We start from the raw sequence: 15,038 nt of genomic DNA on the forward strand, positions 1-15,038 counted from the left end.
TCTCCCAGCAACCCCCCCCCACCACACACACACACACGTACACATCATTCATTTGACAACCACTAATCTGCTTTCTGTCTATAGGTTTGCCTATTCTGGACATTTCATACTATTTGGAATCTTATAATATGTGGTCTTCAGGGACTGGCTTCTTTCACTTGGCATAGTGTTTCCAAGATCCACTCATGTTGTGGCAAATACCAGGACCTCATCCCTTTTAATGGCTGAATAATATTCCACCGCATGGATGATAACATGTTTTATTTATACATTCACAAATTGAAGGACATTTGGGTTGTTTCCACAGTTTGGCCATTGTGAATAATTCTGCTATGAACATTCATGCACAAATTCATGTGTGTGGACATAAGTTTTCATTTCTCTTGCATGTATCCCTAGGAGTAGACTTGCTAGATCATATGGGAATTCTATGTTTAATATTTTGAGGAACAGCCAGATTGTTTTCCACAGAGGTTGCATCATCTTCCATTACAACTAGCAGGGTGTTAGGGTTCCAATTTCTCCACATTCTCATCAATACCTTTTATTATCTGTTTTTGTATTGTAGTGAGTGTGAAGCGGTATCTCACTGTGACTTTGAGTTACATTCTCTAATGACTAATGATATCAGATCATTTTTTTCATGTACTTAGCCATGTGGACACCTTCTTTGGAGAAATAACTATCCAGATCCTTTGCCAAGTTTTAAATTTGTCTTCTTGTTATTAACTTTTAAGAATTCCAGATATATTTCAGATACAAATCCCTTATCAGATATATGATTTGCAAAAATGTTTTAAAGATCATATTTATTTATTTATTTGAGATTATGAGAGAGCAAGAGAGAGCTGGATGGGGGCAGAGCAGAGAGAGAGAGGAAGAAGCACACTCTCCACTGAGCAGGGAGCCAGATATGGAGCTTGATTTCAGGACCCTGAGATCATGACCTGAGCTGAAGGCAGCCACTTAACTCACTGAGCCACCCAGGCCCTCCACGTCTTCCCATTCTTGATGGTGTTCTCTGAAGCATAAAAGGAGAGAGAGAGAGACAGCATAGAAGCAGGGGGGATAGCAGGAGGGAATGTCAAGCAGACTCCGTGCTCAGTGCAGAACCCAACACAGGGCTCTGTTTCATGCCCCAGAAATCATGATCTGAGCTGAAACCAAGAGTCAGATGTGTAACTGTGCCACCCCGGCACCCCAAACGTATTTAATTTTGATGATATCCAACATTTCTAATTTTCTTTTTGTTGCTTATGTTTTTGATGCCATATCCAAGAAATTTTTGCCTGATCTAAGGTCACAAAGACTTACAACCATGTCTCCCTCTAAGAGTTTGTAGTTTTAGTCTTTACATTGAGATGACTGATTCATTTTGAGGTAATTTTCGTGTATGTTGTATTTGCTGAGATAGGGGCTTGACTTCATTCTTTCGCATGTTAATGTCCAGTTTGCCCAGCACTTTTTGCTGAAAAGACCGTCTTTTCTTTCATGGAATGGTCTGGGCATCATTGCCAAAAATCAATTGCCTGTCAATGTCATCGTTTGTCTGAACCCAAGCATCACTTCCTCGGGGAAGCTTCTGTTGATAATGCTCAATCTCTGCTTAGCCAGGTTACCCAGTAGATACAAAACACATAGGTAGCACTGTAGGTTATAAATGATATTTATAGGTCCATATAATGTCGTCATGAGCATACCCTCTAGAGACATACAGCTAAGCTTCAAATCCCAGTTTTGCCTCTTCCTAGCAGCCTGCTGTATCATTTTGCCTCGTCTACCTTAATTTCCTCATCTGTGAATAGAGGATTCACTTACCTGATAAGGTTGTCGTGGGAGTTGATATATGTAAGGGACATTGTAGGGGGTAATAAGGTTGAATGTATGAGCTCTGAGTGATCACTATCATCTCCTTAGACCTTAAACTCCTTGAGGGCAGGAATCCTATCTGTTGTGGCTTCCCCTGAATCCTCGGGGTCAGCACCATGCCTGGCATAGAGAGGGCACTCTGGCTGTGTGACTTCTCTGGTACTCTAAACCAACCCATTGGCTACACAGGTGGTTCATTGCTTTCCTTTATGGGGATGCAGGACTTTCTCTTCACCTGAATGAAATAAGAGGAACCCCATATAGAACACAAATAAAGGGAACTGCACACCCGAGGTCCCCCAAAGCAGACAGGACACACTGAAAATCACTGTCCAGGATATGCTCCTACATGCTTCCCAGGCTCAGCTTAGAGCAGCCGTGATTCAGAGGCAGCTGATGTCTGAGGCTCTTAATTCAGCCCAAATGCTGGAGGTCTGTGTCTTGTGGCGTGGGGGAGGCGGAGGGCCACATTCCAAAGGGGAAAGCTCTTTCTTCCTTCTGTCCATGGGAGGAGAGTGATGCTCCCTGAGGTTGCCCGAACACCACTGATAAGCACGTCCTTGCTCTCTTGCTCTTCTTCCCTCCCCCCTCAGCTTCCTGACCCAGACCTGGAATGGCCTGGCCTTCTGGACCAAGCCTTCTCCTGCCTGTCCCTCCACCCTGATCTCAGACCCAGCCCCCTTCCAGGAAGGCTTGCTATATTCCTGCCCAAGTCACCTACCCTCATTTCACCTGGGAGACAATCCCTGGGAGGCCTAGGGAGGAGAGTTACTCATCCAGGGTCGTGGCACAGCACATAGGTTGCAGAGCAAAGACTCAAACCCCAGGCTCTCGACTCTGAGTCCGACTCTCCCTTCAAGAGCTGCTTCCAGTGCACTTATGAAGAGCCACCATCCATGTGACAACAGGGGCAGGACCAGACCAGAAGGTGCTGGGCAGTAGCCAAGCTCTGCAGCCCTTGGGAGAAGGGAGAGCCCGAAGAGAAGCCAAAGCTTCTCAAAGGCAGAAGGCTCAATGCTTCACCCAGGAAGAGATCCCTGGCCATGGTGGGAGGCAAGGTCTCCACTTGGTGGGCTAGGAACATGAGCTGTGAGCTAGGAAGATCTGCTGGGGTGGCCACAATCTCTCTGACCCACAGTCTCCCCTGTCCCATGCCATGAGGGTCACGGTGTTCACATGGCTGGGTTGCTGTGAGGGTCATGGGTTGCCGTGAGGGTGAAATGAGCAAGGACCTCAGCCCTCTGAGCCCTGCATGGATGCAGCTATCACACTGTCCTTAGTGCCAGGCAAGCTGTCAGCTGGGCCCCTTGCCTAGTCCCTGTGAGGAACAGATCTAGGGCCCTACAGAGGGGATAATTGGCTTCCATATTTCTCTCAGGTCTTTGAGTTTGTGGAGGGTCTTTTGTTTTAGGAACTCTATTTCCACCAGAATCAAAAAGAGGTTTATAATGCTAGCGGTTTGGAGGAATGAACTTGGAAGAGTCATCGGTGAATTGGGGAGTCACTTTGGATTAAATTTTAATGTCGCTCAACTCCGATTTCCTTGAGGACATTATCTTCAATAGTCTGGTTAGACAAAGAGGGCATAGAAATGGGAATGTGTGGGATGGGGGTGATGGGAGCAGCTAAGAAAAGCACAGGGGCTTCTGTGTCCCCATGCAGTGCATCCTAGTGTGGCAAACTCCAGGGCAAGTTAGTCGACCCTTCTGAGCCTCAGTTTCCTCATCTGTAAAATAGAAGATGAGATGTTACACGTGAAAGGCACTGCTCCCTTCCGAACATGGGCAGTCAGAGCTCCTCTTTGGAGCCTTTAAAGCCTTTAAAGCTTTCCTACAAGATGAGGAAAAGCCCCCCACCCCCTGGGGGAGCCTGGAGTACTTCCTGGAGGCAGTGGCTGGGCCCAGGACGATCTGGAAGACAGAGGCAACAGCCTAAGCAACAGCATGGCAGTAGAACAAGCAACAAAAGCAGAAAAAGGTGAGAGTATAAAAAGCTTCTACACAGCAAAGGCAACCATCCATAAAATGAAAGGGAAATCTACTGAATGGGAGAAAATATTTCCAAATCATCTATCTGATAAAGGGCTGGCATCCAAAATATAGAAAGAACTCATACCACTCAACAGTAAAAAAATGGGCAGATCTGAAGAGACATTTTCCAAAGAAGACACCCAGATGGCCTGCAGGTATGTGAAAAGCTGTTCTACATCACTGATCATGGTGTGTGTGTGGGGGGGGGGCGGGGGGGATGCAAATCAAAACCACAATCCCCTACCACCTCACACCTGTCAGAAGGACCAGAATCAAAAAGACAAAAAATAACAAGTGTTGGCGAGGAGGTAGAGAAAAAGGAACTCGTGCACTGTTGGCAGGAACGTAAACCAGTGCAGCTGGTGTGGAAAACAGTATGGAGGGACCCCCGGGTGCCTCAGTGGTCTAGCGCCGCCTTCAGCCCAGGGCGTGATCCTGGAGTCCCGGGATTGAGTCCTGCATAAGACTCCCTGCGAGGAGCCTGCTTCTCCCTCTGCCTGTGTCTCTGCCTCTGTGTGTGTGTGTGTGTCTCTCATGAATAAATAAATAAAATCTTAAAAAAAAAAAAGGAAAAGAAAACAGTATGGAGAGCCTCCAAAAGAGTCAAAAATAAAAATTAAAAATAGAACTACTGTATGATCCAGCAATTTCACCTCTGGGTATTTACCCAAAGAAAACGAAAACACTAGAAAAGATAATCTGCATATTCAGGTTCCCTATAGCATGATTCACCATAGCCAAGATACAGAATCAGCCCAAGTGTGTATCAGTGGATGAATGGATAAAGAAGATGAGATCTATGTAGATATAAATCAGTGTATCTTTGTATGTATACAATGCAGTATTACTCAATCAGAAAAAAGAATGAAATCTTGTCGTGATGACAACATGGATGGACCTAGAAGGCATTATGCTAAGTGAAATAAGCCAGACAGAGAAAGACGAATACTGTATGATCTCATTTGTATGTGGAATCTTAAAAAATAATAATAATTAGAAAAACCCAAGCTCTTAGATACAGAAAACAGATTGCTGGTTGCCAGAGATAGGCAAAGTGAGGTGTGGTAAAAATGAGGGAACTCTTTTTGTTTGTTTATTTCTTTATTTAAAAGATTCTATTTATTTATTTGAGAGAGAGAGTAGGAGTGCATGTGAGGGCGAGTGAGAGCAGGGCGTGGGGGTGGCAGAGGGAGAGGGAGAAGCAGACTCTGCTCTGAGTACCGAGCCCAGTGCGGCTTGATCCCAAGACTCTGAGATCATGACCTGAGCTGAAACCAAGAGTCAGATGCTTAACTGCTTAACCCAGCCACCCCTGAACTCTTCTCTTTTAAATAAATTGAATTTAAAAAGGAAAAGAGTATGGCAGCAGGAAACCACAGGGCTGGAGAGATGGGAGCCTTTGGGGTGGGGGGATTCATGGAGGGGAGTCCAGGAAGAAGGTAGGGGTGAGGATGCAGCTGAGTTTGCGGGGAGCTCAGGTGACCTGCTCTGAGTCATCCACAGGGGCAGGATTCTAACTGGGGCCTGTCTGCCGCCCCAGTGCTCTGGGCCGCATCTGGGAAGGGCTCCTGGATCTATTCTCAGAGTTCCCAGGGGATGGGGAGGGCCTCGTGATTCAGGTCAGCTCAGCTGTTGACACAGCTTCCTGACATCATGTTGAGGGGCAGGTTCCTGGAGGGCGTGGCCTCCCAGCCGCCACCCCCGCAGCTCCTCAACCCACAGGAGGATCAAGGGAAGTGGGGTTTGACCCATGCCCAAATTATTCATCAAACAACCCAAAGAGGCCAACAAGAGACGCCCACGTTAATAAAAATAATTCCTTAAATGTGATCAGAAGCATGGGAGCTAACTCTGCGTGTCACTCCTTCCTGTGAGGTCACTCTCACTACCCTCCTTCCACAGATGAGGAAATTGAGACTCACGGAGAGAAGTGGCTCCACCGAAGCCAGTCATGTAGAGACTGTGCCCCGAGGGACATCTGTGTGTGGTGTGTGTGTGGGGGGGGCAGATCTGGACATAGCAGGGAGGAAACCACAGCCTGGGGACGTTAATCCAGTCTTGGGAGGGGTGGCTGGACATAGGGTCTCTCATTGCCTTCCCCACAGGCCCTATAGCAGGAACAGTAAACTGCAGGAACATGTGCAATGATGTGGGCGTGAGACCGGTGGCCCGGGCAAAGCTCAGTGTGGAATGCAGGCTTGTAGTGCTCGGGTGAGGAAGGTGGGCTCTGCGGGGGTGAGGGGGCCGGTGTCCTGGGCAACCTGCTGGCATACTACAGGGAGACCGTGGTCCAGGAAAAGGGGGATTGTCTATTCTAGGTTCAACTAGAATACAGCAGCCCAGAGCTGAAGTGAGTTGCCTTCCTCCTGTGGCCCTGAAGCAGCCCCCATTCGGAGTCCCAAAATGTAGGTACCTGGCTTCATCACTGGCATGAGTGCTGCACTCTCCCAAGGGAACTGGTTCAAGGGCCGAGGCATATTGGAAGGGCATGTCCCGGTACCGGGGCCACCTCTGTTATAGCATCTCACCTGGCACTCGGGGATCCTCCCCCCTCCTCCCCACCCCAGGTAAGACCTGATTTACCCGAAGGCTGAGTACAGTTTGTTAATGGGCAATAGATTGATTTTTGAGCTCTGATCCCTGCTGGACGTAGCTCTCCTCTTTGACCAGCTGCCCTTCTCCTGGCCTGGCAGCAAGGCCAGACAATGGTCAGTCATTGGACCACCCCCAAGGGTGTCTGGATTTGGCCTCCGGCCTGCCAGGGTCAGAGGGGACCTTCCTGTGTGGCTCTGACTAACAAGCCCCTGGCTCTGGGAAGCATCAAAACAGAACCCGTTGCCAGGGCAACCTCCAGACCCAGCGGCCTGGGACCTGGGGCTTTGGCCACCCTGTACTGGCTGCTGGCATGAGCATTACAGTACAGCCCTCTTTGGCTCCGCCGGGCTATGCAGGAGAATAAGGCTCGGGGAGGAGATGTCTGGGCCTTTGGGGCCAGCTCAGCCTGGAGGGACCTCGCAGGGCACCTCAATGCATGGACCAGGGTGCCGGGCAGCAGCGTAGGCACCTCCCCAGCTCTCCCTCACCACCCCATCCATCACACAGCCTGTACCTCTGCCTTGTCCAGAACTTCTGGCGTTCTCTCCTTTCCACTCCTCCCTGCCCTCAGCCCCAGGCCCAGCTCAGGCTCCCTGAGTCAATCTAGATCAAAACTCAGCCTTCCCTCTAGACTCTAGGCCTCCAGACCCTAAAGTGTGTCTCCATCATTCTCAGCCAGGGATGAATCTCACCATCTCCCCCACCAGGAAAAGCAAAGTTCATACAGTCTAACCAATATAAACACTTAATAATTTATTTTTTTAACACTTAATAATTTATAAATTATATACATGTGCCACCATACAAATATCATAAATAATAAAATACATACCAAAAAATAGAAACTGAAAAAAATCGAAGGGTAAATGCCTATTTATGTTTTGTTTTCTTTGTATTTAATAGCATTAAACAAAGCTTCTTGCTCTAACTATATTATTACCCAAAATTGTGATTAAGTGTGTTTTTTTTGTTGTTTATTTATTTTAAATTTTTATTTTTTAAAGTAATTTCTACACCCAACATGGGGCTTGCACTTACAACCCCAAGATCAAGAATCGCATGCACCACCAACAGAGCCAGCTAGGTGCTCCCAGTGTATTTCATTTTTTAAAAGAATCTAGGTTTAAAGATGCGATGCACTCATTTGAGAATCTGGTACTAAACTCCACATTTTCCACTTGGATTAATGCCTGTTGTAGTTGAAAAATACACCTCGCAAGAGCAGAAGCACCACAGGGAAGAAGTGTGTTGGTGCCATGCTGACTAGATTGCAAGTGCAATTTTCAGTTCTGTGAGAGGTTTTTGCTGAAATTTGGTTTAAATGAGATCAGTTGGTAATTGGACACTAATCAAATGGGGTTATTTTTTGATATTTTTGATAAATTCAAAACCCCCTGAAACTTTTTTTTTTTTTTAATTTTTATTTACTTTTGATAGTCACACACAGAGAGAGAGGCAGAGACATAGGCAGAGGGAGAAGCAGGCTCCATGCACCCGGAGCCCGACGTGGGATTCGATCCCAGGTCTCCAGGATCGCGCCCTGGGCCAAAGGCAGGCACCAAACCGCTGCGCCACCCAGGGATCCCACCCCCTGAAACTCTTAAAAGATTTTACAACAGCTTATAAAATTCTATTTCCCTGTTTTTTTCATTTTGGTTTTTTTTTTAAGAATTTTAAAATTTATTTATTAGAGAGAGAGAGCAAGTGTGAGAGAGAGGGAGCATGAGTGGGGGGGGAGGCAGACTCCTCATTGAGCAGGGAGCCTGATGCGATGGGACTTAAACTCAGGACCCTGGGATCATGACCCGAGATGAAGGCAGACACTTTTTTTTTTTTTTTAAGATTTTAGTTATTTATTTTAAAAAAAGATTTTATTTATTTATTCATGAGAGACCAGAGAGAGAGAGGCTGAGATACAGGCAGAGGGAGAATCAGGCTCCCTGCGGAGAGAGCCTGATGTGGGACTCCATCCCAGGACCTGGGGATCACGCTGAGCCAAAGGCAGACACTCAACCACTAAGCCGCCCAGGTGCCCTGCCAGGCTATTTATTAAATGTTAGTAGACCTTCAGTTTTTCTTCCTTTTTTAAAAAAGGTGAAAATAAGTCTGCATGAAAGTTCTAGAACATTCTTTCTACATGAGTGGATCACCTTGTGCACCCCATTTTGGATCCCTCTGGCTGCACAGCAGGGTCCTTGGCCATATGTTCACAGCTCCTCAGGATCTGTGTCAGTCTTTCTCACATCTTGGTTCCCATGCAAAACTAGATTCAGTGTTTCCAAGTACATTGCACATTTTTGTGTCTTTCTAGTACAAGATGTTTTGCCTGATATGCCCATTCCCAGTGGACTAGCTCAAAACTCTATCCTTTCTTCAAGAGCCAGCCCCAGGCCACCCGCCTATAGAGTCTGATTCTCTGGCCAGATTTACTTATTCAACTATTCAACAAATACTTCCTGAGCACCTACTATATGCCAGATACTGATCTAGAGGCCACAGGGCATATAGCAGTTAACCGAACAGACAAAAATCCCTCTCTCTGGGAGCTGGCATTCTAGTGGGGTAGACGCTGATGTTGTAGGGTCAGTCCTTTTGCTGCTTACCCACAGGTCGTTGGCTATTTTCAAGTTTGTCTCCCCAGGAAAGCATTTGTTCCTAAGAGTAGGGAGGTCCTAGCCCAGATTAGGGGGCCGATAGATAAGGTGGGAACTGACAAATAATTCAGGGGTAACCCACACCATGACCCCAGCTGTAGACGAGGATCATGAGCCAAATCCAGGCTGAGCCTCCAAGCACCTGAGCCCGCCACAAACACCATTCCCAAGAGCCTCACCCCTGCTCCTCTGAGAAGGAACTGGACAGCCCCCTGTGGCCGGCAGGAACCACTTCCACCTCCGAGTGTCCCTATATTTAGCACTCTGCTGTGACCTTGGAGCCCTGCGCTGCCCATGGCCGGAGGGAATTGCCCGGGCAGCTTTGATGGCCTGTTTTCCCAGGCCCTGCTCCTGCTTCCCAGACCCTCTGAATCCCTGCAGGAGGTGGGGCCCCAAGCTTGAGGCCCCCCTCCACTGGCAGGTTCCGCATCCCAAAATAGCATCAGCACTTGGCAAGGAGAGATGGCCACCTGTAGGGCTAGAGCTGCCTGGGGCGGCGGGAAGGGGGGCATCGCCTGGAAAGAAACCTCCCAGCCTGCACACTCTGAGTTCCCTGATCCTCTCTGAGCACAGTTCTTGGCCTCTAATTCCTCCACTGTGCGTTAAGGCTGACTGGACTCCAGAATAAAGCCGTGCCCCTCATCTCCCACCACTCCCCCCACCATGCCACCCCAACACTAGCCACACTGTTCACTTAGATCCTGACCGGGCACAGGGCTGCCCACCTCCCCCACCCGCACCCCAGGAATGTCTTTGTTCTCTGTTGAAATGCAGCCAGTCTGCAAAAAATCAGTTCAAATGCTACCTGACCCACAGAGGCCCTCCTCTGCCGTGGGCTCAGGGGAATCGGCTTCGGGGCAGAGCTCTCTGTCCCTGGTCCCTGGGCTTGCCTTCTCTGGAACTTCTGCTTGGTTCAAAACGCCCAGACTGATGATTGGAGGAAGGCGGTTCCAGCCTCCATTTACCGTGTGGCTTTGGGGGGTGTAATCCCTTTGTCAGGCCCTCAGTCTCCCTGCCTGTGAAATGGAGAAGTTGTAGGACATGACTTCTTGGGGCTCCCCGGAGGCCAAACCTGAGATTCACCATCTGGGGGCATAAGGTCATTTTGGAAGACAGAACACGCTCTGGCCCTCTAGCTCCTGGAGGTGCGGTCTCCTCCTTTCACCATCCTGCCCCACAGAGCCAGTTGGCACTGAGGCAGGTGCGGGCTCCCGAGGGCCGGGCTCTCTGGCTGGTGCCCCTGGGATGGGGCGCTGGGGTGGGGCTGGCTTCCAAACCTCCCAAGTGAGGAGGCCTCCGTGTCACCAGCCATCTGGTTCCGGTTTCTCCCTCTCCGCTGGGGCGTTCAGCCGGCAAGTCTTGTCAACTGGAATGAGACATCCCAACCACAGCATTTCCACGCTCTTGACTTCGACAGGGCACAGGCCCAGGAGTTCCACACGGACCACCGGGATCTCGGCAGGATGATAAGAAACCCCAGCAGAGGTGCTCTGGAGCTCGGACAGGGAGCCCGTTCTCGCTGGGCTCCGGGAGGCAGCAAAGCCTCCAGAGGATAGTCAGGTCTCTCCAGGTCGGTGAAACCCCCTGAATTCCCGGGGGGGCCCGCTCTCCTCTCAGCAGAGGTCGGAGGCAGCTTCCAGGAGCTTTGCCATCTAAACCAGACCGCATGTTCCATCAGGGCAAGGACGGTAATTATTCAACAGAAATTTATTCAGTATGTGCACCCTATGCCGAGCACTGTTCTAGGCACGGAGGTACAGCAGTGAGTAAAACCGGCACAGCCCTTGCCCTCCTGGGACTGACATTCTAGTGGAGGGAAGTGGACACGTAAACATATAATATCCCAGGGAGCCATGAGTGCTCTGAAGGCAAATGAAGTGAAGAAAGGGGACTACAGGAAGGGCTGGGAGGGGGGCTTGCTTTAAACAGGCCGGTTAAAAAAGTGTCTGACTCTTGATCTCAGCTCAGGTCTTGATCTCAGGGTCAGAAGTTCAAGCCCCACGTTGGGCTCCGTGCTGAGTGTGGAGCCTACTTAAAAAGGGGCGGGAGGGAGGCACCTGGGTGGCTCAGTGGTTGAGCATCCGCCTTTGGTTCAGGTCATGATCCCGGGGTCCTGGGATCGAGTCCTGCACTGGGCTCCCCACAGGGAGCCTGCCTCTCCCTCTGCCTATGTCTCTGCCTCTCTGTGTGTGTCTCTCATGAATAAATAAATAAAATCTTTAGAAAATAAGATAAATAAATAAATAAACAGGCTGGTCTGTAATGTTGACACCCTCCCTCTGAAAGTTGACATTTGGATCAAGACCTGGAACAAGTGAGAGAGGGAGCTGTGGGGATATCTAGAGGAGGAATGTTCCAGACAAAACAATTGGTATAAAGGCTTTGAAGCAAGAGTGTGCGAGGAGTGGTGCAGGACCAGAAAGTGAGTCTGTGGCAGAGTGGGCGAGGGGGAGAGAGAAGGAAAGCATGGGAGTAACGGAGGCTGAGGGGCAAAGCAGACTGAACAGCGCCGTTTAATTTTTTCTAATTAAAAAAAATTATTTATTTTGTAGACAGAGAGAGAGAGAGAGGGAGAGAGAACGTGTGAGCTGGAGGAGGGGCAGAGGGAGCAGGAGAGAAGCAGACTGTGCTGAGCGTGGAGCCTGAGGTGGGACTAAGTCTCACGACTCTGAGATCATGACCTGAGCCGAGATCAAGAGTTGGATGGTCAACCGACTGAGCCCCCAGGCGCCCCCAGTGTCTTTACATTTTTGTTGATTACAAGCTACAGTAAGACATAAACTTTATAATATAATCCAGTATGAACACGTACGTACAAAAATAACACCAAAGGAAACATTTCATAAGACATAGCTTTACTATATGTATGCATCTGTATATATTTTATTTTATATCATATATATTTTATTTTATCTAATCCAAAAAATAATGCTGGTTATGATCCTTCAGTTGATTTCCTGACCCACTAAAGGGTCACGGCCCACAGTTTGAGAAACAGTGGCATAGAGCCATAGAACCCACTGCAAGGAGTGAGCTGGAAGCCATTGGACAGGTTTGTGCAGAAGAGTGACATGATCTGTTTTGCTTTTTGTTCCATTGTTTAAATTAACATGTAATTTACATGCAGTAAAATATACCCTTTCTAGTGTACACTTCTGCAAGTTTTGGCAAATGTGTGCAATCGTGTAAACCTCTTGTTTTGCTTTTAAGGGGGTCACACATGCTGCTGAGTTGAGACAAGGCTGGAGGAGGCAAACGTGGCCACAGAGGGACTGGCTAGATAGAGGCTGTTGGAATGGCCAGGATGAGGGGTGGTGGCTCGGGCAGCTTCGATATGTGTTTCTTTTTTAAAAAAATAAAGATTTTATTTAAAAATTCATGAGAGACACAGGCAGAGAGAGAAACAGGCTCCCTGTGGGGAGTTCAATGCAGGACTCGATCCCAGGACCCCAGAATCACAACCTGAGCCGAAGGCAGACTCTTAACCACCGAGCCACCCAGGTGGCCCTGAGTGTATTTCTGAAGGTTGAGCTTAAGGATCTGCTGACGCTTGGGATGCCAGGTGTGAGAGGCACTGAAGAGTGGCCATGAGGTCAGGAGAAGCTGGAGGGACAGAGGAGGGAAAGGATCGAGGGAGAAAATCGCAAGTTGTGGATTAGTGGAGCCAACTGTGAAGGTCAATGAGACACTCATCTGGAGCAGCTGGGGAGCCAGGGGAGGGCTCCAGCCTGCAGGTTTGAGCATTGGCATCTCTGCTGTCTGATGACCTGGAGAGCCACTGCCTACCTGAGATGGCCAAGGGAATGTGTGCGTGGAAAAAGCCCCAGGTGCTGGCCATGCTAAAGGGGTGAACGGTGATGGTCAGGCATCCCCAGCAGAGGAGGGACAATAAGCTTCCGGTGGGGTGGGCAGAGACCCAGGCCCGGTGAACAAAATGCCTCTGTATCTAAGTTGAACAAGATGAAGGCAGAAGATTAATCGCTGTAGCTCTCTTGGACTTTATTCCATAGATACTGGGGGGTGTCTATGGTGGCAGGTGTCTGAGCAGGTAGTGGCTTGAGTTGAGCTGTACTTCAGAAAGATTAATAATAATAATTATTATTATAATATATCATAATTGTTTATTATAATTATACTGTATTGTTTATTTATCATTCGATTGAACCCTCCAGCTGATCAAGCCCTGTGCTAGTACTTTAGGCATATTGACTCATAAGCCCTCCCATGGGCCCCCTGTGGCAGGTACTACTATTGCCGACTTCCAGGGGAAGACAAGGAGAGGCTCAGGTACCCATGGAGCTGGGCCTGCAACCCAAGCAGTCTGGCTCCAGAGTAAGACTCAGCAAAGACGAAACAATCCACTCCTGAGAGCAGAGTCTGGATTCTAACTCAGAGTTTTTGGCCTATTGCCCAGGTGCTGGTGACCTTGAGAAGGTCACTGAAGAGATCTGGGCTCTGACCTCCAGCCTCTCCAGCTATGGGCAGGACTATTTGGTTTCCAGCTGCCCCGATGCTTTGCCTTTGGCTCCTTTGCCTTCTGGTGCCGGTGGCTTGGGTGTCCAGCACTACCCCTGTGCATCCCAGCCCAGTGGCCAAAGCAGCCCAAGAGGCTCCTGGGTGGGATTTGGCTGTCACAGGACTTGGGTCTTTGCTCTTTGGCTGGCTTGGCCTTCCCTGGGCTTCTGCTCCCCTGCCCAAAGCAGTTAGTTTCTTGAAGAATCTGTCACCATCTGGTCCCCATGTGCTGCCTGTGGGTCTGTCTGGGGCGCTGGAGGTTTCCATTCCAGCCCAAAGTAATTGTTACCAGAGGTGCACAAGACGGGGGGGTGGGGGGGCGTGGGGAGAAGGTGGGGGGGCATCGTCCAGAGCAGCAGGCAGGGCTTTGGTGGCTTGAAGGAGGGAGCATGAGACAGAAGCCAGGAGAAAATCAGAGACCAAAGGTGACAGGGAGAGAGACTCGGAGACAGAGCTGGGCAAGATGAGGACTAAAGCTGAAGTGACCGTGGCGGAGCAGAGTTAATGGAGCAACAGGGATATAGCCCAACAGGGAGAGAAAGGCATGGAGAGATGGAGCCTCAGAGAGGAAGGAGGAGGTGAAGGAGCCGGGCTGGGAGCACTCCCAGGCAGCCGAGCGGGAAGTTTCAGGGCAGTCAGGAGCCTCTGGCCTCTCAGAGCCTTGCCTGCCAAGAACTCCCACCCTCTGGCCACCCTCTCAGGCCCAGGGAGCCCCTGTGTCTCCTCCTCAGGAGGCATGAGGGCTGGCTAGGCAAGTCTGCAGGCCTGAGACTGGGACTAGTAGGGTAGACTTCAGCCACAAATGCCCTTGCCCCAGGCCGGCTGGTCCTAGCTCATGCCACTCACCAACCCCCACGTCCACACAGCCCCAAGAGGCACAGAAGCTACCACCGACCGGCATATCAAACACTTTCCATGGGAGAGTGAAGAGTGGCCAGAGAGCGGCTTGCCCAAGGTAACACAGCCAATCAAAGCCTGACTCATATTCTATTTTGCCTTGGTCCATCCAGGAGGGCTGGAGTGTACAAATCCTACACCCAGGGTGAGGGCAGCCTCAAGCCAGCCCTTTCCTAGGCCAGGGAAAGTCTAGTGATGGCCACTCAGGGTGAGGTCACTGATGGGATCTGTGTGTTAAGTCTTGTCCCCCACCACAGACCTCCCGGCCCAGCCTCAAGAGGTCCAGGAGATAAGAGGGGGAGGGGGGTCTGTGCTGTGTCAGTCCAGGCACAGTGCCCAAAGATGATGTATGCTGAGGCCAAGGCTGAGAAACAGAAGAGAAAGTGGCCCCACCCTGCCACCTTATATGGGGTAGGGGGGGTAGAGGGAGGAAGTTCTGGAAAGATCTAGCCTCAGGTTAAAGCAGTGTCAGCTTGTT

The sequence above is a fragment of the Canis lupus genome, chromosome 21, assembly GCF_003254725.2.
Source record: "Canis lupus dingo isolate Sandy chromosome 21, ASM325472v2, whole genome shotgun sequence".
NCBI classification, from domain to species: domain Eukaryota; kingdom Metazoa; phylum Chordata; class Mammalia; order Carnivora; family Canidae; genus Canis; species Canis lupus.